Below are 24,132 nucleotides of genomic sequence, written 5' to 3'. Positions count from 1 at the left end.
CATTAAAATCCCTTTTTCCACTGCCCTGACATTCAGTTTTTTTTTGTGTGTGTGTGCAGCATGGTGCTCTTGCCTGCACAGAGACGGCGACACAACTCAATGAACTGTTTCCGTATATCAGTGTACCCTGGTTTTCTTTTTGATAATTGTGTGGCCTTTATCGTAAGTTGGGTTACAATCCAAATGTAGCGCAAATTTTAAGCAAATTTCCAGAAAATTAGCAAAAGAAAATGTGAATTTATGTGCTCTTCCATCCACTGCTGTTGTGCAAATATTGAGAGATGATTCATTCAGACCTAGGGTCTAGGTACCATGTCTGAAGGGTTACTTTTGGTTCCAAAGATACCACACTGAAAGTGTTGCACCAATTCTCCAGTCAGGTGCCACCAAGACCCATGAACAGTGCCGCGCTTTGAAGCCAATTTTACATAGTGGCCAAATGTGGAAGTACAACTTCTGTGTTCGTCACGTGATGTCACTGGACCCAAGAACACTTTTTCTGTGATACTTACAATGTGAAAAAGATGCTTGTAAATCAGTGGGTACTGTGTTTTTGAGTGCCAAAACCCCAGGGAAATGACTTATTTCACTATCAGAATTTGATCCATTCAGTCCAATAACACTTCAGAAGTCTAGAAGAGCTGCATGCTTAAATAATTTTTATCCTAATTTTAGTTGGCAGAGGGTTAAACCAGAAGTGTGCTGCCTGACTACTGTAAGTCTCATGCTCTTGCTCTATGGGCCTTGGGTAATTTCATACAACAGTCAATCAAAGATCAAGCTTTTTTGGCTTCATGTGCTGCTTAGCAACTTTTGCCTCCAATGCTGAATCCAGTTCTCGTCACACATCCGTGAGCGCCACAGCAGAGGAGGGCGCAGAGAGATGATGTAATTAAGAGCGCCAGTCAAACCTCAAATGAAGGATAATGATGGATGTATAATAATGGAGAGCATGATGGACAATGGAAATAGAGTTTTGAGCAACTAGTATTACAGCAATGTGCTCTTGGAAGAGTTCTGGTGAGTTCTGATGGCGGCCCTGTGTGCAGACATAAGATAAAATTCACCTTGAGACAATGAAGACAGCTTGCGGTGGACTATGCAGTGACAATACGTCGTTATGATCCGTCAAAATGATTGCCACTTTGCACCGTGCATTATGAACATTGTACATTACTCTACAAAACATGACAATAACTCAATAAATAGAAGTTAATAAATAACCTTAATTAAAGTGCACCTGCGCTTGTATAGCGCCTTTTTAGTCATCTTACCACTCAAAACGCTTTTCACTCTACGAGTCACATTCACCTGTTCACACACATTCATACACTGGTGGTTACCATACAAGGTGCCACCTGCTACTCAGTTTAACACACTCACACACTGATGGAGCAGCCATCAGGAGCAATTTTGGGTTCAGTACCTTGCACAAGAATACTTCGACTGTGGACAAGAGGACTGTTCGGATTAGTGGTCGACCTGCTCTACCTCTGAGCCACAGCTGCCCCTAAATAAAAGCAATATTCTGTAGGAAATCTGCCAGATTATTACAACGGCATTTTCACTAGGTGAACGCAGTCGCATAAAATAATAATCATTTTAATATTGAGTTGAACGAAATAGTATTTTCAGTGCCAGATAGCCAGGGCAGCAACATTTATTTGACTAATTGACTGATTGCGAGCATCCCTACAGTATAATGCATATATCTTAAAATGTCTGCTCAGTGAAATCATCAGTGAAGGTGAGCTGTCAGCCTAAAGGGGATTCATTTTAAAGTAAAGGTTTGACTAAGTGAGGCCACCTAAATGTTAATAGAGGTGTACTGGGAGGCATCAGTGGACAGCTCCTTTGTGTGACTTAATTTCTTCCTTAACCATTGTCCTCTACATTTTCTTCTGGTTTACTTGTGTCTGAGCTGCCCAAACCAGCAGCGCAGAGTAGAGCTGTTACCTGCCTGTAAAGATAATTATGCTCTATGTTCTGAGCTAATTCCAGTGGGCAGACTGCTCCTTGTATCACTGCACTGCAGCTGGTCTCAGCGTGTGCACATCCAGCTTTCCTGCAGCGCCTGGTTTAATTGCAGAACCTCTGCAAGCCACGGCCATGAATTTCCAATCCACTGGGGTGCACGCCGCATGTGGGATTTCCGCCTGTATTGTGTTTACATACAGGACACGTATGTATATTAAATGCTTTGGATGTACAAGTAAATCCATAGCAACCATGTCAGCACCACTGACATCACTGTGGGCGATTAGCAGGTGAACACTCAATCACAATCCCCACAAGCATGTAAACAAGTGCTGAAGTGGCCTCTGCGCACTACATACTACCGCCCCTGCCTTTTGGCTAACCTGCAGCTGGCGAGGGCAACATTAATAATTTAACCAAACACTCAGACGTGATGGAGCGGACAAGGAAACCCAGTGAGAAGCACTCCGGTTTAGAGAGGCTATTAAATATGAAAACTATTTGTGGTGACTAATAGTATTTTTGTTTTCCTAGAGCTTAAAATCTCACATACTGTAGCATCGCGTCTCTCTGCCAGCGAAGACGGTAAACTGTTTGATCAGGGAAGATTAGCCTGGAAGTGACTGCAGCCTGGATGTAAACTGACTCTCTGTGTTTGCTGTTGCTGTGTAGTCTGGCTCCATCAGCTGCAGATGAACTTCACCCTAAATTTACCATGATTATATTAACAATTATTATCTTTAGTTTACAGTTTATCTGCGCTGGTCACTGTTGCTAACAAATAAGCCTCAGCAGATGTGTTTTCTACTTAACCTCTGTCAGCCTAACATTTATTCATATGCACACACACACATGCACACAGCAGACTGGGGACAGCAGCTACTTGTGTATTTATACATTCATGGGGTGCTGCTGCATGCTCCATGAAAAACACACACACGTACACACTTGCAGGGGCCTTATTCTTGTGTCGAGGATTAGATGGGTTCAGGGCCGGAGTGCCCCTCTGGTTGCAGCTCTCGCCTTGGTGTGGTGTTTAGGTGGGTTGGTAGGGTGTGCATGAAACCCTCGGGGGGAAAGACTGCACTGCACACAAATCATTACTGCTCATCAGTCGCTGCCACTCAGCCAATTATTTACTCAACAGCTTGGCTTGGCTGAGACGCGGATACACGAGACAGACACACACCTCCTCGCAGAAACACGCCTCATTATACATGGGGATTGTGGGGAAGAAGTCGTCAAGGAATGCCGTTGTTTGGGGAGGGATGTGTTGTAGTTTGTGAGTGGGTCAATACCTCCAGCTGAATACACACAATTCGTCATATTTTCAAAGTCTCAATGAAGTTTTCACAACTGATCTCTGTGTGCAATTTGGGCGAGGGCTGTCAAGCAAGCCTCGACATGATAGGAAAGTGTCGCCTCAGCAATACACTGGCCCCGATCTAATACCTTTCCAGTGAATAATTTATGGCCACTATACCACGTAAGCTATATGTAGCATATTAAATACATAATCCTCTCATCTTTTATTGATGCTCCTCTGATACGAGCCTCACTGATAAGTTTAATAAGAGAGCTTAATATGTAGGCCAGTAAGCAGATTTGACTGCTACATTTGAGCCAATAGTGATGAAACTTCACCCAAGCCTGATTGGTATTGCCGTTTGGTTCACAAGTGCAGGCTGGGAGAGGGGAACATGGGCCAGATTGCTGTGGAGGAGATTACGTCTGTTTATGATATACTGTAAACACTTGCACACAAGCCGGTCATGCTCAGCGGCTGACTGTTTACACACCTTGGCTGACGCGTAAGAGGGAATTTCAGCTGCACTCTGATCAAATCTGCCACAGGACGAGTCTGTGTCAAGTGCTCATGCTCTCTGCTTCCTGTGTTTTTATTGCGAGAGGGACAGATACATGCAGACGGAGAGGTGGGAGGGCGAGGGGGGGGGGGGCTCCCTTTGATGGGCTAAATCTCTCGCTTTGTGGGCGGTTATGCACACACGCACACACAAACTCATGTGCACATAATCACATCGCACAATGGAGCTAAGATACAATCCGTCAGTGCACAGGAAATGGGATTCATCTATCCAACTTGATGACGCTGAGACGCACCAGCAATTGCACAGATAGCACTGTTTTGTCGGCAAATTGATTCTGATAATATGGTATAATTGTCGCAGACAAATGAGCCACCACAGAGGAAACAAGTAATGCCTCTCTGTTGCTTTCATTCAGAAATTGTCAAATACAAAATCACGGCTGCAAACAGTATGTTAAAGCTATAAATGCATCCAAAGCAGTCACAGCTAGTCAATGAAACTAGGGTCTAAAATCAGGATGTCAGGTTTGGTTAATTTTGCCTTCTAAAGCCTGACGCCCATGAACCGGTAACTGAGTGGTTAATCTTTAAGAAAAAAATGCAAAATGAAGTGAAATACAAGAAGCCTCTCCTTTTAGTCCAGTGCTCCATTGATTCAGTGAGCTTTAGCGCAGCATTTCAAAGCGCCGTCCATTTAGAGGTGGTGAAATTTTAATGTTTTGTGTGTAAACGTCTCACTTTTTATTTTGTTTTCTGTTGGCCTTGCTGACAGCAGTTAGCTAGCTGCTTTAAAATGGGGAAAAATAGTGCCAGAACCAGTGGATAAATGGAGACGGCCCACTTTAGATTCATTTCCTGTATCTGTGTCACATGGGTTTTGCCACTGCTCTGCCCCTTTAGGAGACGAGCAGTGGTCCTGACTCCATTCATTCCAATGGGAAATAGTGAACGAGAGTACAGATTAAGATGGTTCCCTTTGTCCCATAGTCACTGAAATAAATATTGGACCCATTTTCACAAGCCCCAACCCTGCTAGAAATTGTAACACTGCAATGGCCTTTTTTCAGATCCACAGATCAGGAGAAAATTAACGTTGTTCGAGGCATCTCTGTTTCAGCAACATACTCTCGCGAGATCTGGCGACAGCTGACGTGGTCTTACACTCTATTGATATCAGACATCAAGCTAGCAGAAAAAAATGAGCTGCAAAATAAGGAACACGACAAACGCCACACTTCCGAAGGATGCTGTGGAGAGACGACCATGCCCGCTTAGAAGACCAGATGTATACCATTTTGTTCCACTGGCGCAGCTTGTAGGATCTCTGACAGTGCCCTGTGCCCTTCCTCCTGTCTCCACTGGTTGGCTAACATTAGCCATGGCTGCTCTCTACTGGGCACCACCCAGGTCAGGCTGGAGCTAACTAGCTGCCACTCATGTGGCAATTATTGCTTGCCGTTGCTGCGGAAACATCCTCCGGTCACCCCTCAGGTTGCCTTGGTACGCAGCTTTATTTTGAGCTGCAAAACTCCTTTAGCATTGCTAACTATGTTAGCAGCAATAGCCATGCTTACAATGCTTAAGGGGGTTTGCTCAATCACTGGCGCAACCTGAAGGGAGACCAGAGGGTGGGAACAATGTATCCACAGCAACACTGTTGGGTCGGTTCAACGTTACCAGTGGTAATCATTAGATGAGTGGTGCTGCTAGCTACGTCAGCTTTCCCCAGACCCAGTTGGCGCACAGTGCATTTAAATGAAGAATAGCAAAGTCAACCTACCAGTGGTTTCCAACTGGTCTAACCATGGGGTCCAGATTACTCCTTAGTCATTAGTTCATGGTCCACACAGTTGAATATACTTAGCGTCTTACTTGTGTTTGGCCATGTCTTTGAGCTAGTTTGCTGTCTCTGTAGCTGTCCGTAAGTCACTCACTCTACAGCAGGAAACAGCACTTCATTATAAAAGCTCTGTGCCAGAAATTCACTGCACTTAGAAATATAGTGTGTTTCTTTTAGACTGAATCACTTGTGGTCCATTCAGAGTGGACCCATTATCCATTTTTGGACCTTGACACACCAGTTGGGAACCACTGGTCTACACCAACATGAGTAACCCTTCAAAATATTCTCAGTGATAACTGATTAATGTTTGTCAACGATTAACTGACATCCCTAAAATATGCTAATGAGTATTTATAAAGTTACTCCTCTGTCTTTAATATGACCTTAAGAGCTGGACTAAGGCGTGCAGTCAGTGTCTGTTAGCTGAAAGGACAAGGTGACATTTTCAGCCAAAATTCAATTACTTTTTTTATCTTTTTAATATCATGTCATCAAAAGCATTTTGTCTGTAAATTCAGATAGTGTAGGCTTAAGAATGAACGCACATCTTATATTGTGTACCGTGTTATTGTTGTATAAATGATTGGACAGTGAGAAATGATATCCATTGTGATTGAGTCACTCCGTCCTTTTGTGGCTTCCGGGACACAAAGCTCTTTTTTCATCCTGCTCTTATCTAAGCCAGACTGATTGAGGCCACATAGTCATAATTCTCTCTGTAAACAAATGAGAAGACTTTTTCTTTTTTCTCGCCCCTCTCTCTTTCTCTTTGAGATGCACACACAAACACACAGTGAGTGACATTCACCTTGTTGTGTCCTGTTGGATTTCCTTTATCCTCATGTCTTGACTGCACAACAACAAAAAAAACCCATCACTCTGTCTTGTTGCCACATCACTGCACCTCTTCCTCACTGGCAATATGATCCACATTAGCATCCACAACAGCCTGGGCAGCTCCTGCTGTCCGAGCCGACAGGACTGAGAGCAGAGATAAGCTCACTCAGTAATGAATGTTCAGCCTCTGTTGGGCAGGAAAAAGAAAGCACGCCCCTCTCGTGCTGCAGTGTAAAATGGGTATCACTAGAGGTCACATGCATGTATTTATGTCAAAATCAGTCTCTGTGACCAAGAATGCAGTTTTTGTGAGGATGTGTGGTGATGCGATGCTTTGTTAATGGGCGATATTTATGCCATACTTCACCTTCCATTCATTGCCATCAGCGCCACGTCCTCCAAGCTCTTTTGTCGTATTTACACCCTCGGAGACTGGCACGGGCCTCACACTCGGTACTGGAGCGCGAAGAAGAGAAAAGCCGGTTGCAGCGGAACAAAGGTGCAAACAAAGAAGTGTAATGGTTGAACAGGAGTGGATGAGCTGTATGAAAACGAATGTACGGAAAGCGATACTCGCTGAATGAAACAGCAGAAGGTCCCAAAGGAAGGAGAGGATCAACAGATAGAATCAGCACAAACAACTCCCTGCAAATCATTCTGCTTTTAAGGCTGGAGATATACTTGCTTTTAACTACGTGTTTGTGTATGCATGGTGGCAGCTTCCCGTGTTCTGTATCCATCTGGAGTGGTAGTTGTGCATGTTCTCAGACGTTTACGCGCCAAGTCAGCAGAATGGAATATACACATGAACAGTGGGAACAGTGCTGGGAAAATGAGAAAAACAGAATCCCCTTTCCGACTGGATTAAAAACCTGCTTACACACATCTGGTTTTTGTATTTAATAGAAAAGGTTACAACCAGCACTCATTCCTAGAAGATAATGACTCTGCAGTAGTCGTGGGGATGTATCAGCTCCATCTCTGATTGGCTCTGATCAGCAGTGATGGAACTATGACACTCAGGTGGATATGCTAATTTTTGCCCTTTTCCTGGAGTGTCTTTTTCCGCACTGCCACAAGATACCTTCTGTTTCCGTCCAAGCAGTGTTTGAACATCAGTTCAAGTTAGTCAGCAGAAAGTTTGAAAGAGAGACTGAAAAAGTAACACATAAAATCAAGGTAACCATTTGAATATTTTTACTGGGCTCCATGCTGCTTTCGAATGTTAACCTGCTAACCTGTTCTTTGGCGCGTTCATGATGTTGAACATGACGCACCAGGAAAAAAAAACCAAGCCTACTTGTCTACTGTAGGGTCATGTACACAGCTCTCTAGTACTTGCAATACAAAAGGAGTCTATAGCCATTTTTAGCGGGTTTTCCTGCTTTTAAAAAACTCCCATATACACGTCCATTTTGCAGTTGTCACGATGTGCTTGATACAAAACATCTAGGATGGCGCCACTGTCGCTTTTTCTACTGTGGTCCACAGTGAACTGCGGAAGTTCTACATAGCCTGAGTTCTCTGGTGTACCCTCTAGTCCAAAAGTGGGTTGCGAGTCTGTTCTGAATGGACCGCAAGTGACTCACCATTGTGTCAAGTTTGTAAAAAACAGTTATTTTGAAGACCAGATTCTGGCACAGAGCTTTATTTTGAAGTGCTGTTTCCTGCTGTAAAGTGAGTGACTAACAGACAGCTCCTTGACAGAGACAGCAAACTAGCTGGACGACGACATGGCCAAAAGCAAATATGACATTGGATATATTAAACAGTTTGGACCTTGAACTAATAACCAAGGAGAAATCTGGACCCAATGGCTGAACCAGTTGGGAGCCACTGCTCTAGTGGACTCCTCCAGTAACGTGTACTACATAAGCAAGTATTTGAACAATTTTGTTTGAGATGCAGCCTGTTATCTATGCAAATGCGTGGTGGAAAAGCAGGTATATCTACGGGCTAACTGATTTACGAGCTTAACACCTCTTCCTAACTTAAGTGAGCAAGCCAACTCTGGTGGATGAAGCGCAAAAGGCTCCAGATATACTGCAAGCGGATTCAAGACTTGCTGTTGCTCTGAAAATTGGTTGGAGGTGCATGAAGCTTCGCCACAATAACACAAGTGTTAGTGCTTTTTCAAACAAGCAACACATCGCTAACCATGTTTGTAGATGCATGGATCATGTTAGGACATCTTTATTCAGAAACACCGAAACAATCTGATGTTTGCATCGTGAGCGGTTGGGAAGTGGTGTTACTCTGCAGGTCATCTTTGTTTTATTCAACTTAACACCAGCACTTGCCATCTGCCAAATGACACCTCAGCAGCCCTTCAGTTTCAAAAGATCGTTTCCAAATGCATTACAAATATTGATACATCTGGTCAAACTGTGGTTGGATGGAGACCAAGTAGGTCCCTCGTCCCTGCACTTAATGCAGTGAGTAAAATGTTTCCACCTCCTGAGCCAAATTGATTTTTAATAGCCTTTTCTGCTTTGCAATGTTTTGGAAAGTGACAGAAAACCTGAACCTGAGGATTCAAACTCTAAATTGGAAACAAAGTTGGCAAACACAGGGTTTGTCTTTTGGTCTGCTTTGCTATCTGGTGAATTCAGGTTTTGCTCAGTAATTTTGTTTGTTTGTTGTGGGTTTAAAGGTATTTTTGCTTAGCAATTGAAATGTCTGCAGACTGACCGGGGAACTGGCCTGTGTTTGCAGGCTGGAAGTGGGAGGTGATGCAAGTGCACTCTTGTTACAAATAAAAAAAGCTCCTCTACAGAAAAAAAAGATGCTTTCATGACTTCAAAGGGAGCTTGACAGTCTTGTACACTACAGTAATAATATCTAAGAGACCTCCCTTTATGCCTCGCACAGCCTCTTCATTTTGTAATCTAACTATGCCCCTGGTGCAAACACTTAACCCCTGTAACCACACTTAACTCCACCATTATTACTCTACTGTCTTCAGATAGCATTCCCTCCTGTGCCCATGCTTCTCCAAGTTGCCCTGAATACTTTGTCCAGAGTTATTTTAAGTTTTTTTTTTTTTTTTTTGAAGGGGCAACATCCAGTTTCAAGTAAAACAGTAATTGAGTCTCCCTCCCAGTGTTGGCTTGAAGGCTTTGATCTTTCCTGTGCTCCAGTGTTAAATGGTTTCCTCCAAATCTCTGCGAACATGCAGCGACTGGCTGCTTTTATATCAGCAGCCTGCTAACACACCTCCTCGCCAACCACTTTGAAGCCACAAACAACTCACTCTGAAGAGAACAAAAAAAGAGCAAAGGATGAGAAGTCCTGCATATATATACTGCTCATATAAAGTGTGTTTTTAAAAGGTGTTCCCGGTTAAAGGCAGAATGGTGGGATTATCATACGAAAGAAACTCAGTAATTGTGTGTGAGGGTACAAATTGGACACCATGTCAAGACTTTGGGGATTTTTTCTTTTTCAGAGGAATCTAATTCTATCATTTATGTTCATATGATAAGAAAAGGCCAGTGTATTAGTCAGTTAATGTTCATTGGGAATTTGAAAGTGGGTGACTCAGCTTTCTTGTTGTAATTAGCAGAATTTGCATGCAGATGCTTATCTTAACAAGGGGAGAAATTGAGATAGTTTGAAATGTTTTTGTGTCTGGGGCTGGTAATTGGCAGCGAGCTTATCAGAGGCAGATTGGCCACACTTGAGCGCTCAAAGGAGCCTGAGCCAGAGACTGTGATCAAGTGAGCGGCTGGATGTGACCTCTAGTAGACTTGTCCTATGTGCACTGCACTTTCATCCCCAGCTCCTTGCACCAGATGCTGTACTTAACTGTTACCACCCTGCGAGGGAAATCGTACTATAGGCAACCCTTTCAATTCTTTTCTCTTGTGATTAAAAAAAAAATGACAGCAGTCAAGGACAAAACAGGCCAAAGATCCAGACTTTGAAATCCAATGCTGATAAATTGCTGGGTGTTTGACTTTGCAAGGCATACTGGATTATATTGATTTTCTTTCCTCTCTGTGTGTATGTGTTGGTGTGAGTGAGTGTGATAGCAGAAAAACCAGGGGCAAGAGAATGCAATATTGTGTTTCATTAAAAAATCTATAGGATATCTCATTACAGCCGCATGATTTTCTTTAGTATCAGGGTTCGTGGGGATGGGGTGGAGCTGGTGGGTGGCAAGATGAATGTGCTTTCCTGTCTCAGATGACTATCTCATCTGTTTTTGTTCATGGAGAAAGAAGGAACTGGGCTCAATCTGCCCAGTATGTTGACGACTTCCTGGCCATGTTTGCCCACTGCTCGTTGATTTCACAACCGTATCAGGTAACTCATGCATGGCAGAGTGAGTTAAAAACGTTTAAAATGACAGTCTACAGTGAATTTGGGGAATTTTTCCAATATAGTCATCCCTGTTTACTCCCTACTATCCCTGCCTTTCTTTAGACTGGCGCTCCATTGATTCAGTGTCAGACATTTTAATGTTTTGTAATGCAAAAGTTTTGCCTTTTATTTTATTTTCTGTTGGCTTTGCTAACAGATGGCCGACTAGCTGTGTTAACAGGTTGAAATATAGTGCCCACTACCCACCCTCTGGTCTCCACTTGTTAGCTAACGTAAGCCTTGGCTGCTTAGCACTGTGCACCACCTTGGTCGGATGGTTGGTGCTGGTCATTTGCTAACACCATCCTGGTGGCTAGGTGGCATTAAGTAAGTGGCTTCATTTTGAGCCGCAAAACCCCTTTAGCATTGGTAACTGTTAGCACCACTAGCTGTGCTGAGACTGCTAACATTGCTAACTGAAAACATAGTGTCCACTGCCCACCCTCTGGTCTCCACTGGTTAGCTAAAGGTTAGCTTTCATTCACCACCTGGGTTAGGTGTAGGGATGTCATGATTATAGATTTTCTTGGTACGATTATTGTCAGAGAAATAATCACGGTTTTACGATTATCACGATTATTATGCATTAATTAATTTCACACTATAAATGTGTAAAATCACATGAACACTCCTTGTAGATCTTTTCATTTATTTCCATGTGCTCCTGCTTTTTCTTTTATCTCTCATCACAACAGTGATGTACGTGTGGCGGCTGTTTTGTTCATGCTGTTTTGTTCATGTATGAAAATATAGTAGCCGTACAACTGGGCTTGGTAAGGTTGGAGTGTTTTTAAGTTGATGTAAAAATAAACGACGAGCCTTTGTGAAATCTGCGCTCTTGTGGATGTGAGTTTCTGCCTGTCGTCTCACTCCAAAGAGCTTCACGGACCCAAAACCATTACAACCTCACGCTGTGTGCACACAAACTGCAAAACTATCCATCAAAAAAGTTTTTGAGACGTGCCTTAGCTTGTCACGTTGCACTGTAAGCCCAACTCGTATCATACCACTACGCCATTAATTGCAAATGACACGCTAACATATAATTTTTAATTCAGTGTTACATTAGACAAATTGAGATTGACGTATTTTAACCCAGTTATTATGCATTTACCTTTACTTGTGAATGTAAAGCCGGGTTGTTGTCACGCAGGTGTTGTATCATGTTGCTCTTGTTTGATCCTTTGGCCGCAACTTTTCTGTGGCATGTTTTACAAACTGGAAAGCCGTCGTCAACAATGACCCCTTGGTCATTTTGCAATAGCCAAAATGATCCCACACGGCTGACTTTATCCGGTTTTTTTTGGGGGGGGGGGGGAGTCTTCTTCATCCATACTTCATCACTCGGAGACGCCGCTTGTGTAACTTTGTTTTCGTTCCATGCGAGTTGTGCTGACCTACTGTATATGGTTCTGCGTCGCGGCATAATCTTTGGAGCGTGACGGTGTTGAGGAATCTTTACGATTAATGGCGTTTAAAATCACGGTTAATAGTGAAATAAAGTAATCGTGACATCCCTAGTTAGGTGGGAGCTTATTAGTGGTGGCGCTATGTGACGGCCACCCTCCAGTCTCCCACCATGTATCCCGGGGGAGTAAGCGGCTTCATTTTGAGCTGCAAAACCCCTTTAGCATTAACTGTTAGCACCACTAGCTGTGCTGACACTGCTAACATTGCTAACTGAAAACATACTTGCCTACTGCCCACCCTGGGCTCTCCAATGGCTAGCTAAAGGTTAGCCTTGGCCGCTTTTCACTCACCACCTGGGTCGGGTGTTAGCCCATTAGCAGCGACTCTACATGATAGCCAACCTCCAGTCTCCTCCCATGTTGCCCAGGTGGGTAAGCAGCGTCATTTTGATCCACAAAACTCCTTTAGCATTGTTAACTGTTAGCACCACTTACCATGCTTTCACTATTAATGGCAATAACAGAGCTAACAGTAGTTAACAATGCTATAATGGGCTTTGCTGCAAACAGAAGAGCAGCAAAATAAACCTATAGACCGACGTGTGATCAGTCAAAAATATTGTTGGCGGTTAGCCAATTAACGGTTTCACGTTTACATCCCTACCACCTATATTTTACATACCTCTCTCTTTGTTGAATACATGAAGCAGTTAGACAGAAAATTGTTTTGCTCGCATACTCTATTTGAATGATGCAGTAATGTCTTGTGGGTCAAAGGAAATGTGTATTTCCTCTCTGCTTAATCAAGTGTCAGAAGTATTTTAAGTGCATAATTTGTCTCAGCACCTGATAGTTTGCTTGTGAGTTCGATTTAAAGGGCATCTTACTCAAAAACGGCAGATAATGGCATCTGCCGCCACTGTGAAATTTTTTTTTGAAGGCTTTCTCCGATAACCAGAAAAGGTTAGCCCAATTCTTAAATCCTGACATTAAGTGATGGTTTTAACCTTTAGTCTGTCTGCTCCGTGGGTACCCATTTAGCCTAAGAAACATGCTGTTTCTCCTTATTTTGCTTTCCAATTATTCACCATGAGGCGGAGTTTTTGACGGTCTCGCACACTGTACCCGCACGCACCATCCCTACAGAAGCTCTCACAGTATGATCGCATGTGCCGCTGTCGTCTCAGTGGGCCAATCTTTCAACGAGGGCCCGTGGGGAGCCTGATAAGAGGGGGAATTCGAGCCTCAATCAGTGCTGGTTAATTATCACAACCAGGGGAGGTGAGAGAGGTTTCCCCGTCAACCCAATCCCTCCTGGATCTCTGTCTCCTTCTCAAACACACTTATTTGTTAGAAGCTTTGTCTTACATTTCATTCTTCAGGTGTTATTGTGCATGTTTTTATCTTCAGCCATACTCAAAATAATAGAATACAGCTAGTGTCATCTTTCCTTCTGTGATGAGTGTAATCATTTTGGTTGCCTTCACTTGGTTTATTGTATTAGATTATTCTGTTGTATTCATTTATTACATCAATGTTTAAGTCTCCTATGATAAGAGGGCTAATTTGGTATAATTTTTATTTGCACACATCGTGTAAATGATAGTTTGCTTTGGGGGTAGTAGCAGCATTTTTTTATTTACCAAGTAGGAAAAACACACTGATACCCTTTCGTCTTTGCAGTTTTAATGGCATGTTGAATAGTGACAGTAGTCAAGCTTAGTCCAATTACTATGTGTCAGTGAATCAAGTTTAATTAAGAATTATGTTTTTGTAAACTCTAATTTCATAATTAAGAACACATTTTGATTACATGTGTATCCTGCTTAAATGCACCGCCATGGCAGAGGAATACAAATATGCATGTTTCAGAAACATGGGTTCCAAATGTAATTGTTGTAAACGTTGATGAAAAATTAATGCCACGCTAATGAGTGCAAAGCATGAATCATTCAGCATTGAGGGGCTATTTCCATACTTTTCAGAGGAGCCAATTTTCAGCTCGCCATTCTGAATTCTCTTCGAACTGAGTGCAGAGACACACATAAAAGGAATCTATGAGTGTGACTGACTGAAGTAAGAAAATTGATATGTCCAGTCATGTCTTTTGGCCCTTTAAAATACACAAAAGCTAGTTTTGGCTTGATTTTGTTGAGCTGGGTATCCGTCAATACTTCGAGAGAATCATGATGTGCCTACACATAAGACTCCGCGACTACCCTTTACCCTGCACTGTGGCGTTCATCACACCTAAAAAACTCTAGGCACCGCGAGGATACTACCTTGTTTTAGGTAGCGTGTCTTGCTGAAGCAGCCTTCACTGGGAAGAATAGAGTAATGGGTACAAGTACCCTGCTCAGTGCGTCCCCCTTCTAGACCCAAGGACAGTTGGGACCATTACCACACTTTGATACACCCACGTGCACGCCAGTCCCAGTCCGCAACCACAATACTCAACACTCAATACTTTAAAGGTATTGACCGAAGTATCCAGTACTAAGTAGTAGTGAAACTTCTCCAGTCAAGTGACACCTGCATTTGATCCTTTTTGTACCTAGATCTAGGAAAAGAAAGACTATTTGTATAATTTTGCTCACAACCAATCACTGCAATTGTTCATTTATTTCGATGTGTGATTGACCCATTACTGCAGCAGCTACAATCCATTCAGTCTGTGGTGTGGTTAAGTCGAGCACAGTGTATTTGTTTGCAGGTCAGCGTGCCCAGATGCCACGAAAACATTCAAAAGTATGCCCATGCTACACGCCTGTTTGGTCTGTTGGCATTTTACATAACTGAATGCTTCCATTCAAAACATGGGTATCAAATGAAGAACTCTATTGGTATGTGTATCACTTTAAGGGTACTGGTATCACAATTTTTTTAATCGATATCCAATCCTAGCACAGTGGGTCCCTCTGAAGCTCAGCTTTGTGATGTTGGAGCTTTGGTCTCATTTATCCTAGTGCTTCAACTAACAGTTTTTCACATCATTGTTTAGTCCATAAAATGCATCAAAGACAAATACAGATCACAAACCTTTAAAATTAATTAAAAACAATACCTTTGGATTGCATATTTTGTATCAACAACAATTAAAAAAGTGGAGCGTTAGATGTTTTGGAACTGATTTTTAAATGTCACCCTGGTATAAGAGCTGCAGCAAGAGTCCTATCTCTAAGGTGGCCTTGGATTGAGGTTGAGCCTCTCACTGCAGAACACGAAATAGGGGTCAGTGTGTGTGGTTACTGGGAAAGAGGGATTAGGTACTCATTAATTAATGTTACACTGCTGCATGACACAATCACTAAATAGTAAGAGTACCATGCCCTAACATAAAGCCAGAATGAAAATCCCTGCAGTTTACAAATCATGCACATTGGACATGGTTGTTTAAATTTGATATTTTGCTGGACTCTTGCGCTCAAAGCATTCTCTAATCCTATTAACCAGCAAATCATTTGAGTAGGATCTGTTTCTTCATCTGATTAAAGAGAGACTGACATTTGTATTAGAGTGACATTTTCTGGCAGTATTCAGCAAAACCAAAGCTGATGGCGTTGCAGTGACCCAGCCCCGCCTGTGACCCTGTCATGTTTTCTGTGGACCTCCAGAGTTTTACAATGGCAGCGAGCAGACAGGATGACAGAGAACTGCGAGCTGAAAAAATTGGATCCTTTCCTCTTTTTAATCTGCCAGTTGAGTGGGTGCCAGCGCAGGACAGCCAGTGTGCGCTAGGCGCCCCAATCATTTTGTCCATCCCTTTATGGCTTGGCCTCAACCCCTCATTTCATCAACTACTGTGGGGAACGCTGAGAATACCAGAGTCGGTGGGTTGTGGTGTCCCTGATCATGGCTACCTCCCTCAGGCATGTCAGACATTGTGCCTGGCATCAACTCTTAAAAGAAATATGTGACTGGCCACACAAAGTCCGACAAAGTTCAGTTACAAATCTGAAAAAGAGATGCACTCTTGAGTCATCCAACCTCTCCTTTACTTAAGTTTGTCATTGACTCTTTGCCTTTAGTCTGCCTCTAATGTTTATCCTTCCAGCTGGGATTTTGTCATCTCTCAGATTTCTCAAGACTCATTTTAAGAGATAAATGTCTTTCACAGCATTGAAAACACTAATCTTTCTTAATGAATGTGCCCCCTTCTCCTTTCTTTTCTATTACCTGGTAATGAAATAGGTGTCTCCACTCAAATCTCCACTTCTTTGATTGATTTCAAGTCAAGTGCCCAAATGTCAATTTTAACAAAATGAAAGGAAGTAAGCTAGCCGCCTCAACTTGCAGCCACTCTATAATAGAATCCTTGAAGGGACCTCTGTACTCGTCCTTTGATTAGAAAAGGACACCTTTTCCTTTTTTCCCCCAAATAGATACATACCTCGAATAAAGAAAGTTAGCTGCAGCTCCTTCTCCTGCTCTATTAACGACACCTTGTCCCTCCACACTTGGTCTCAGGATCATTGTTATTTCCCTGAGGTGTTTCTTGGTGACAGATGGGCTTTAGACGGGGAGTTTGGAGAGACGGGAAGATGAAGGATTGTGCTGTGAGAACGAGACACAGATTCAAGGTATAAAGATGAAGGAGAAGTAGTGGGGGGGGGGGGGGGGGGGGGGTAGTGTTGTGGGAGTGAAGCAGAGACAACCATTTCCATTACTGTCATTAAAGCGACCATGACACTGAGGGTGGAAGGACAAACAATGGAGGGATGGAAATAATAGAGGCAGGAGCTCGGTGAATGAAGTGCTCAGGTTCATTACAAAGGGCCATCCCCCCACCTCTGTCTTTACCTGAGCGGAAGGTTTCCATCATCCTTGATGTGCTGTACTCTTGGTTTGTTGTTTCCTTTTAAAGGTCTGAAAGATCACAGATCCAGTGACACATTATTGCCTACAACAGGAATACAGAGCAGAGTGAAAATTGTATTCCCACTAGGGATGTCAACGGTTAACTCTTAATCGGTAAACCTGAAGTAATATTTGTGACCGTTCCACGTGTTGGCCTACACGTTCATTTTGCTGCTTATCAGTTTACTGCACTGCACACAAGCTGGGTCTGGTGGGAGCTAGCTAGCACCGCTGCTCACCTGGCAGTTACCACTAGTAACGCCATCCTGACCCAACAGCGTTGCTGTGGAAACATGGTGGCAACCCTTCAGTTTCCCCCAGGGTTGCTCCAGTGAGTTAGCAGCTCAGTCCTGAGCAGCAAACAACCCTTAGCATCACTGTCTGTTAGCAGTGTTAGCAGTGCCAGCACGGCTAGTAGAGCTAGCTACTGATGCTAGTTAGAAAGCAAAGTTATATACCAATTTTAAAGGGGTTGTGCTGCTTACTTAACGCCATCCAGCCACCAAGATGGTGTTAGCAAATGAGTAGCGCTGCTAGCTAGCTCCCAACTGACCAAGGTGGTGCGCAGTGCAGAGTGGCCAAGACTAACATTAGCTAACCATTGGAGACTGGAGAGTGGGCAGTGGGTGTTTTGTTTCCACATGCTAACATGGCTAGCTGGCTATTTGTCAGCAAAGCCAACAGAAAAATAGAATTAAAGGCAAGACGTTTACAGCACAAAACATTAAAATGGCACCATTTCTAAATGTATAACACTAACGAAATAACGAAATGCAGCGCTAAAGCTCACTGAATCAATGGAGTGCCAGTCTAAAGAAAAAGGCCTCTTGTATTTCACTTTATTTTCCTTCTTGTTTTTTTTCTAAAAAACTAACCTGTTAGTCACAGGTTATTGGTTGTCAGGCTCAAAATGAAGCCACTTACTTAACGCCACCCTGCCAGTGGGACGGTGTTAGCAAATGAGCAGCACCGCTAGCTAGCTAGCTCCCATCTGACTAAAGTGATGCACAGGGCAAAGCAGCCAAGGCTAACGTTAGCTAACCAGAGGAGACTGGAGGGTGGGCAGTTGGCACTATGTAACACAGCTAGCCGGCTGTCTGTTAGGAAAGCCAACAGAAAAATAAAATAAAAGGGGAAATATTTATGTCACAAAACATTAAAATTTCACCACTTCTAAATGGATAACACTTGGAAATGTGTCGCCAAAGGCCTCAATTTTCTTAAAGATTAACTGGTTAATTACCAAAACCAACATCCAATATATTAATAACATTTATTATCTACACTGCTGTTTAGCCTTTTAAAGTAGCCTATAATAACCATTTCCCAATGGCTTTATACGCCCCTTTACGTCTCAGGATTTCCCTGTCCCCAGTCCAAGCCACAGAAGGGCCTCTGTTGTTGAAAATGTGACTGGTTTTGAGAGTGGTCTGCTCTGTCTCAAGAGCGGCTCAATAAGGAGGGCAGTCAATATGGCTGCTCTCAGACAGTGGGTCAATGAGGGAGGAGGCTTCCTGCTGAGCCAAGCGTAGAATAGAGGAGAACAGGGGGTCTTTGTGTGGAGAGCAGACCCTCTCCCACTTCTCTTTACCGCCTCTTCTGAGATATTACACCTAACATTTTGAAACTGTGCATTCTTCGGCGGAGATTGTAAACCATTTACAGGATGGTAGAGAAAAATGTATTCACCCATGTCACAGAACACATGTTGTACAAGTAAGTTATTCACCGTTTTTTCAGATTACTTGTGACATGACAGAGTTGTTGCAAACCCTCAAGCAAAAATGTCTTGACATACATTCTGTGAACACATTACCTGGGCTCACACACACCTCACCTTGACAGTAAGCCCTGTAACATCCAGAAATATGCTTTCAACACTGGCTCATGCTGGGAAATGCAGCACAAGCTCCATGTCTCCATTCTGTCTCTCTCATCTGAGAGCAAGGGAGAAACTGTGAGGGAGAGAGCAAGGCAGCATATCAGGGCACCACCTTAAGCTGGGCTCCCAAACCTTTTATGACTGCTGAGCAAAGTGGATTTGGGACAGAGGTAACAGCCCATACTTATCAAGCAGACAACCTCATTTTCTAGCCCCTTGCTCTCCTTGCCTGGTGCGGTGGTTCCTATTTCTCAAAGACAAACGGGGGCTCCCACACTGCTGGGCCTGAATAGATTAGACTTCCCACACCGTAATGTGGTTTCTAACACCCCCTTCCTTTTTTAAGTCTGCAGCTGTGTTGTTAAAAGCCTGCAGTGATTCACTACTAATAAATTCTGGGGTAAAGATGTGTGTGCTCTCCGTTGCAACAGGTGTACTTTGAGTTACAGTCATCTGGATTATTGATGACTACATTATAAGTTTCTGTACAGGAGACAGAATTCCTCACTGTTGTACATTTCAATTCATCTCCTTCTTTCATTACATTCTGTTTCAGCAAGGTTTGGGATATTTTCCCTGCGCTTTAATGATGTATGGGAACATACGCTCTGTTGAGTTTGCTTTCAATGAACTCTTCAGAATACATCAAGAGAGCGCCGCACGTTCTGTAGGTGTTCATTTGAAATTTTTCCCAGTCACTCACGACCTTGTTAGTTGCCAAAAGTAAACTTTTCCTTTGACCTAAAAGTTGAAGCGTGTTGAAGTCTGAGATGGTGATGTTTTTTGCCTTTTGTAATGAGTTTGTTTTCAATCAGATGCTGCAGATAGAGATGCTTGTTTCCCGCTGAGATGTTGGCCTTATCCGGCTCATTTAGCTCGCCTGCTTGTCTTCCCCACAATCTTACAGGAAAGACAGTTTGGGCTTGTTAACCTTTAAATATTAACCACAGACACGGTTTTCCAGCTTCTGTCTTTGGTGGAATTGTTTATGGTTGAAGTTCAGAGGCTTGTACTGATATTTGGGCTTTGTTTTTATTCCTACAGGGCCCAATAAACAGGGGAAGTTAGATTTTTTTTGTATGTGCTTTCAGACATAACACCTCATTCTCTTAAAATAATGTGAGACAGTTTCAGAAAAATTAAATGAGGCTTTCAGTTGCCTTAAAAAAGAGGGTTTTGCACACTGTGTCGACCTTGCAACCAGGGTTAGGATAACTGGTAAACTTTACTTTTGATTTCCAGTTGCTCTATGTGCTATAAATAATGGAAATACAAAACCTTTGTTAAAAAAACTGGAATTAAATGAAAGCTTTTTGGCAGCTAGTGTTCCTTTTCATCAAAATATTTGTTTAGTCTGCACTCAGTGGGTCCAGCATTGATTAAACTGTCCCACCTATCTGTGTTATTATAGTTTGGACTTTGGCCACTACCAGGGGCATTGTTGTTTTACTTTCTTGTCGGTTGGCATGTGTGTTTGTTTGTCTGCAGTTTGACTGGTACTCATGGTATTTAAATAGTTTTAGAGGGAAGTTATTCCATGTGGAAATAATTGAGGTTTATAGTTGATAGGTGAGGACAAACCAGCACCTTTAGCTTGCCATCAGCCCCTCTCACACACCCCCAGTTTATCTCCATCTCCAGCCCCATCTTCTTCTCCTTCCCCTGCCCTGCTCTGCTGACGGTGGATGTTGTGTCTGCAACTGAAAGCAGATGGTTCTCCATTTTATTTGACAGTGCAGCTGAAGCTAAGCCCTCCCCTACTGATCCTACGACGGGGATAAAAAGCTGCTAAAGGCGGCTGTTTTGGCTCTGATAGGATGCCGCAGGACCCTCAAGCCCATTCAGTTTTCTCCTCAGATAGAGAGAGGCTGAAGATGGTCTTTTGACTGGACACGAGCCAGGCTAGAGCCTGGAAGCTCTGCCCAACCCACACACCCACTGTTCCAGTAGCGTAAAGCAGAGATGATTAAGCATGCCATGGTGCCTCTGGTCTGCAGGAGTGACAAATTCCCCCCACTGCTACTCCACTCTGGTCTCTCTCCATCTGTCGTACACACCATCAGTAAAATATATTTTCCGGTGTTGTCACATTGGGCCCAATATGTGCATTCGGCCGCTCGGAATTTATAGATTTTCCTGAAATCATCTGCTTACTTCAGTCTAATTTAAAACCACTCGCTTACTGCGAAGAGTTAAAGTTGAAAATGTGTTGTGCTGGCCTCGGATGGGTATCTTATTTTTTACTGCTGTTTATTCACTTGAATCTCACATCTACGTGTGCCTGGAGGGATTTTTAAAATAAAATATTGTATGTATGAGCACTTGTGCCATTTTTTTGCATCAGCAGATCTAATAAAGTTTGATATCCTGGAATTTTGCTTCACTTGCATCCAGTCTGTTGCTGTATATTATTTGCAGTAAAATCAGATTTGAAGCTTGCTGGTGTAACAGTTTGAGTTCTAAAAAAGTGGCACAGTAGCAGCCATAAGAATATATAAGTAAGATGGAGACAAACAAAAGGAAGAGATATGTTTCTTTTTCATGCTAATTAATCTGGCCTTGGCGCTTCAGTCAGAGCAGGGAAGGTCCCACACTGAGCGTTCTTTCCTCTCTCTGTTTTCTATTCTTCTCCATCAGTGAATTAGTGTGGAGACAATGGCTCAGTGTAGTTGGAATGCTATGTTGTCTTCCCTCTATTCCCAATTGAGAAAGTGGAAAATATCTATTCAAGTCAGTCATTTTCTGCAGCGTTTTCCTGTAATTGTTTGTGCTTCAAGAGAACTAAGTGCTCAGAGGACAACCTGCCATATTGCCACCATAATGGACCGCGCATTACATTGCCTCTCTCTTTGGATCTCACACTGGGGACTTGGTGCCGCAAGGTAGAGAAATTACCTCCTAGTAGTTAAATAGCTGAACCATTGACATAGCATCTCTCTTCTCTGTCTCCTTCCCTTTCCTTCTTTTTCTGGTCTCGCTCTCCCCTGGAGACGTGCCATTTCCTTGGAAGAGAGCAGGCATATTTTAAACTGCATTTAACATTCAGCCACTTATTTCACTCCATTCGCTGCATTATTAAAATACCTTCATACCCTCTTAATTATTTTTCTAGCTTTCCTCCATCCCTGCAGAACTGATAATTGGTGTTATTTATCTAAACAATACCACTGTGTGACTCTTAGGGTGGGAGCGCTTGAATAATGGATGAGGACAAATGCAAAGCAATTGCACTTACTCCGACTTTGGCACTATCCATGTCAGTGAGATGTTCCCATTTATGCTGGAGGAAGGAAATGGCAACCGCGTTCCAAAGTGTTTACTCCTTCGCTGCACTCTCTACTTATAATAAAGCAAGACGTGATATTAACTTGCCAGGGAGGCTAGACTGGGTTAAATTTGTCAGTTCCTCTCGTCCAATTCCAGTGGGGCTTGTGGTTTCATAATGAAAAGCCTCTCGGAGTCTCTGGGATAGACCGAGGCACAGTGGCTGAAAAGATGGGATTGAACAAAAAGATGTTTTGCTTTGGAAACATTTCATTGAGTGTGTGGGGCACTTGGGGTCCTCTAGTGTCCTTTCATTTCAGCCACCGGCACATTTTGTGTGAGTGGGGTTTAAAATGTTCCATTGAAGTCGATGACGTCCTTTGAGATGTGATTTTGCAGTCACTTGTTATGTGGTTGAACTCAAAGAGCAGCTTCAGTGGTAGTTCCATGTTTCAGAATGATAGTCAGCATTTTACAGCTCTCCCTCTCTTGAATCCTCTGCCACAGAATAAATGTAAAAAAAATGTTAAAACTACAAACTCATCTGTTACAGCAGTTACATATGAAATGCTATGTTTAGTAATCCATCACATCACGTCATGATGAAGCTTTTCAGATGACAGCATCTGCAGTGTGCATCAAATATACACTTTCACCACTTGTGGAAACTAGACACATGCTGGTATTAAAATAAAATCAATAAATCAACATTGCATCAGCTGCGGTGACCACGGAACAGACCAGTTGTTCGACTTGAATAAGAATTGCATTTGACTTACTGCTCGTTGTTGCTCAGGCTGCCCAAGTGGCTCTGTTTTAAAACATTACACAGTGTAGAGTAGGGCTGCAGGGTATTGGGAGAAAAAAATTAACTTTGGGATTTATTTTCTGCAGTATATATTGTGATATGACTAAATGCAGCAGGTGACTGGTTGATAGCTGTAATTACAAATAATTAATAATTCTAGTGTTATTGGTGAGATTTTCTAGGGGAATATTTCTGCATAGTAAATAAAGAATGAAAAATAATGAAAGCTGAAAAATTACTTTTTATCCTAGAGACTTTTCAAAGTGGGGAAATTAGGTTGTTTAATACACAAGCTGACTCATCATGACACCATTGTTGTCATATACTAGCCTTCTATCAATCCAGGCTACAGTGAGTGATCTAACATGTCATATTAATAATGCTTGTTGGTTACCCAAAAATAAGGGGGCTTCCTTACGGTGCTCCCCTCCTGCTGCTTGCTCATTTTCAGCTTGTGGTCGACTCCTACCTGGGCGTTTTTTGGTTGTTTATCTGACGGACTTCTCTCATAGATTAACGTTAGCGTTAACGTAACCTTTTCAGCCTCGTGGCTCCAAACTGTTGGAGGACCCTGGTTTCTTTAGGCTGATTCAGTCACCATTGCCTGACTCGCAGCTTTTACAGTCCGGCAACTCTGCGGCGAAACAAATGCTTTTTTTCTTCTGAGCAGCAAAAACAAAACACAGCCCTTTTTGGTGTCGCCATACTGCAACCTTAGTTTATCCAGATACTTCCTGCTGACTACTATCACTGTGGAAGAGCATGCATTTCACTGTGTCTGCGGCATCTGCAGGCCCGGTTTTGATACACACCGGAGAGACTCACTTCCCATAACAAATGCCACCAAACAACGTCACATACACACTTAAACTGTCTGAAAGGCTTGGCTGCTAACATTAGTCATGGAAAATGAGAACCTTGTTAGTTTTCCTTTTGTAGCAAGGAGCAAAAAAGGTTGTCGCACCGGTGCCAGAAAAAGAAACAGCAGTACACCAGTACTAGCATCCCTGCTCTGTCTACCTGTCAAATACAGGATTGATTTTAAGGTTCTTTTATTTGTTT

The 24,132-nt window shown here is 42.8% G+C and overlaps 1 protein-coding gene across 17 annotated transcripts in view; it reads left to right on the top strand.

Annotated features, from left to right (window-relative positions):
• Positions 1 to 24,132, top strand: part of neo1a (neogenin 1a) — a 251,441-nt gene that overhangs the window by 63,357 nt on the left and 163,952 nt on the right. The window lies entirely within an intron of this gene.

Source organism: Epinephelus lanceolatus, chromosome 2, assembly GCF_041903045.1.
Source record: "Epinephelus lanceolatus isolate andai-2023 chromosome 2, ASM4190304v1, whole genome shotgun sequence".
NCBI classification, from domain to species: Eukaryota; Metazoa; Chordata; class Actinopteri; order Perciformes; family Serranidae; genus Epinephelus; species Epinephelus lanceolatus.
The sequence above is the reverse complement of the archived record's forward strand: the minus strand, read 5'-3'. Positions and strand labels throughout refer to the sequence as shown.